The 4,566-nt window shown below is 38.6% G+C and overlaps 2 pseudogenes; both read right to left on the bottom strand.

The window, feature by feature from the left end:
• Nucleotides 1-1,285: 1,285 nt before the first annotated feature.
• Nucleotides 1,286-1,541, bottom strand: LOC119523387 (annotated as a pseudogene).
• A 1,841-nt stretch (nt 1,542-3,382) lies between these two features.
• Nucleotides 3,383-4,347, bottom strand: LOC119523386 (annotated as a pseudogene).
• Nucleotides 4,348-4,566: the final 219 nt, after the last annotated feature.

Below are 4,566 nucleotides of genomic sequence, written 5' to 3' on the forward strand. Positions count from 1 at the left end.
GTGCATTCTAGAGTGGAATGACTCTCCAAACTTGCATGCATTTCTGTTGGTGAGACCCTAGGTTCCCCAAAAGATCTGTTCTGAGTAAATGCTGGGAATAACAGGCTCTCTGCTCTGGCAAGTGGTTTCAAACAAAAGCACCACACACCTGACCAAAAATAAAAGGCAGTGGTTCCTTGCTTTTTTCTAAACTGAGAGCCAGAGACTGCTCTCATGCCCGTGACCCACCCCATAGGCCATCTTGTGTGTCCTTGAGTGGCCCAACACCAGTGGCCTTGCCAGAGTGGAGAAGTCTGGGGCCCAGCAACTGGATGGAGGGGTGCTGTTCTCAGATGGTTTCCTAGGTAACCACATGAGCACAAACTCTCTGAAATACAAGATACAAAGCATAATTACAGGGCTCTCTATTGTGACTATGCAAAATTTGATCGTGGATTTGATTTTTATCACCTTCTCTCACCTTCCCAAAGGGAAACACAATCGGACTAGTATTCAGGTTGTTACTGCAAAACCTACACTAGGCATATTTCTCCCTTCTGTGTGTTCAAGTATTCTCCTTATCTTTTATTTTTAACTATTTTTAAAATGCAATGAGTTAGGGTTAAAAAACAACCACCAAAATGGATTTCAACCCAGATCTAAAGCCAAGAAGAGGTGCTCTTGGCTCTTCTAACACAGTAACCCCTGGAAGCCCAGGCCAGTGTGCCTGAAATCCCTTCTCAGCACTAAAAAGATAATTGATTTTCCTTCTTTACAATAAAAAAGCTGAATAATATTTCATAGGAGTACCAGAAACAGCCTTATTGGAAACAAAAACTATTTACATTTAAAAAAAACCTGTTTGCAGGCTGTATCTGCCACATTTACAGCATGGTGCAATATATACTGTGACCAAAACCCACAGAAACCACTTCTGGTACTCAATACCACAGAGTAGCACAGTTTGCCACATGAGAGTAAAGCAGTGGGCAAAGAGGAGGAAGTGAAAGGGAGAGAAGGAAGAGGGAGGAGGACACATTAGACAGCCAATCCAGTCCTTTGTAAAGCCCATCCCCACTCATGGCACAGGTGGCCTGAATGTGCCAGTTTCTATGGCACAGAGAATGCTATACCAGTTTATCTGTGATTTCAACAGCTTTTGTGACATTGGGAAGATCCTGCTTGTTAGCAAACACTAGTGAGACAGCAACCCTGAGTTCGTCTTTCACCAACATTCTCATGAATTCTTCTCTGGCCTCGTTCACATGCTCTCAGTAAGTGCTGTTGACCACAAAGATATAAGACCTTATGTGTTTTGGAATTAGTGGTGCCACAGAGGCCAGATCTTATCCTGGCTACTCATGTCCCACACAGTGAAGCTGATGTTTTTGTACTCTAAGTTTCCACATTGGACTCTATAGTGGGACTAGTAATTACTATTCACCACATTTCAGTTTGTACAAAACAGTAGTCTTTCCTGCAGTGTCCAGGCCAACCATGAGAATGCACATTTCATATTTTACAAGAAGTCCACTGAAGAGGTTAGCAAAAATATTCCCCATGCTTGCAGACTGGTGTAATCAACACTGGCCAGAGAAAACCCTAGGTGACCACAGCTGCTACTGCTACTGCTGCTGCTGCTCCAAGCCAGGCATTGATTTAACTCCCCCACTTTTTTTATTAGTATAAATATTTTATTAGAGAAATTGTAGGTTTACATAAAAATCATGCAGAAAATACAGAGTCCACATATCTCCCCCCTATTATTAGCAACTTGCATTAGTGTGGTGCCTTTGTTATTATAATTGTAGTATTATAGTTAATGTAAAATTATAATTAATCCATAGGTTAAAATAGGGCTCACTGTGTTGTATGGTCCTGATTTTTTGTTTTAATTTTTATTTTAGTAGCATATATATAACCTAAAATTTCCCCTTTTAACCACACTCAAATATATAATTCAGTGATGTTAATTATGTTCATAATATTGTGCCACCATCACCACTATCCATTACCAAAACTTTTCCATCACTCCAAACAGAAATTCTTTAAATTAAGCCTTAATTTTCCATTCCCTACCCCAATCCCTGTCCCGGGTAACCTGTATCCTAGTTTTTGACTCTATGAATTTACTTATTCTAATTATTTCCTAACATTGAGATCATACAGTATTTGTCCTTTTGTGCCTGGCTTATTTTATTAATTTCTAAGGAGCTTTTCTGGAAGTCCCTTCAAGGATAATTAGAGTATATTTAAAACATACATTTAAGTCATGTTTAGCATAGGATTAATTTTTTTCATCTATCTTGTCATTCCCTTCATTAACCTCCAATGCTTCATTAAAATTTGTTATACCTATATGGTCTTTGGCTGAAAGAAGTTAAAGAATAGTAAAGGAAAGAGAACTGTGACCTTTTATGCAGAACTTCCTACCTGGACTAGTTTAGCAGTAGTAATTTAAGGGAGGCATAGTTCTGATATTATAGATGTTGATGTAGACCAGCAGAGAGTGATTATGTAGCCTGGAGTAGAAATGAGAATGTCTGGGAAGATTTAATGACAAAGATATGTAGTCTTTAGTTGAACTTGAGTTATACTCTCAATTTTCCAAAATATATTGGTGAGAAGTGAACTTTGATGGGGGAGAGATGAATACTGGGTTATAGCAGAGTGTGTAGAAGCCTGTCCTCAGGTTATAGTTCCACTAGTTGAAGTGTCCTCCCATCTACCAGAGCCTCACTGACATGGAACTCACTGATGTGGTCAGTATACTACTATCCTGAGCCTTATAGGCTCAGATACATGATTTGGTCTACACAAGGAGATCCATCCCTTAGGGACAGACAGACTCACGTTTGCTTTTTAAATTTTTAAATTACTTTTAAAATTTATCATGAAATTTTTCTTGTAAGTTTCATTTTTTCTTAACAAATCTACTGTTTAATCTCTCGGGATTAAAAACAAAACAATTAGCAACATTCTATAGAATTAAACAGTAAAAGAGTGCCAAGGAGAAGGACACAACTACCCCATTCTCAGGGGTATAATAGTTATTCTAGTTTAATACCTAACTTCAAAATGAGTTTTTAAATTTTCTAAATGAAATGTTAATGCACATCCACCATCTTTATCTGAGCTTGGTGTAACTTTCAAAGACACAAAGCTTCATTTAAGCTTGGTAAAGAACTTTGGAATGATGGCCAACCTTAATATGTAGTGTGTACCTTACAGAATACCAAAGTCCCCAATTTAGAATCTGGGACATTCTTCCACCAAGGGGAGTAAGGGGGAAATTCAGTCCAGAGAGCTTCTATCAAAATCTTCATCTCCTGTTTGCTCCACTTGTATTCTCTTCTCAGTCTCTGGATGCTTCAAGCCCAAAATCAGATGTATTTTTTTTTTATTACTGTAAATTACATGTTGTTTGTTGCTGAGTTTCCATTTGTTCCTCTTGTTTGTGTTTTCTATCTGTTGCTTCTGACTCATATTGGCCTCTTAGTATATTTCTTTCATGAGCATCCTGAAAGTTTGTTTCACCTTTTCTCTCCATTTCACCTTCTTGATTGTCTCCTTCAGAATCAGAGGTTGATGTAGCCCCCACTTTAGCTACATTTTTTCCCTATTTGATTCAGCTTTTCTTTCCCTCTTTTTTGTCTGACTCTCTTCTTAGCTTACCCTCTTCCTTCTGGCCCTCTTCACCTTTTTTTTAGCTGTATTTTAGGTTGTTTCTCTCCCCCTTTTTCTTTTGTCTTCTTCAGTTACAAAGTCACTCACCAAAGACCGATTTTGAGTCTGCTCTTTGGTTTTGGTATCTTGACTTCTATAGTTGCAGGTCATTCTCTTTTTGAACTTACTTTTAAATTAACAGATGCCTTGCTGTTGTCTCTACTCCTGCTTCCTCAGTTTCTACTTATTGTTATGCCTTTCTCTTTCTCCCTCTTCTAACAGCTTTTAGAGTGGTTATATCAATTGCCTTCATTACATCCTCATTGCTGGTTTTTCCTTCATGATCAGTATCTTCCTTTGAAACACTAGTTTCTTATTCTTCAACTTCAACATCAGATGATGCATTTGATTATTTAGTTAAGACCTGTTGACTTGAAAATTTGACCTTCAGATTATTGAATTTCCATAAACCTTCATAAAACCTTTTTGTATATTTGGCTTGCCATACTTTTCCTTATTTTCAGAGTAAGGAAACATATCCTTTGGTCCAACAAAAAGTAGTCACATGAGTTCCAAAAAATAATGAGTTTGTTTGTGGGTCACATTACAGCTCCATCAGGAACTTCATCTATTCGAGTTGGCCAGTGGATAACCCTTCATCTTGGCAAAGATGAGGTCTCCTGGCTTGAGATTGTCAGTCATGTTTTGAGGATTATACCAGTGACCCCAAATGCAGGAAGTTGCTGGTGGTAAGGAGATATGGGAGGGTGGACAGAAGCCACGGTGGCTAGCCAGGTTGTGGGCCTGCAGGAAGATGAGAACATCTTGAGGTGTTCTGGACATGGCTGTTGTCACAGCCACAGCCCCAGGCCACCCCTTTGCTGCTAAATGGATAAAGTCTTAAGTTATATGTATCTCCAC

This window comes from Choloepus didactylus, chromosome X, assembly GCF_015220235.1.
Source record: "Choloepus didactylus isolate mChoDid1 chromosome X, mChoDid1.pri, whole genome shotgun sequence".
Taxonomy (NCBI): Eukaryota; Metazoa; Chordata; class Mammalia; order Pilosa; family Megalonychidae; genus Choloepus; species Choloepus didactylus.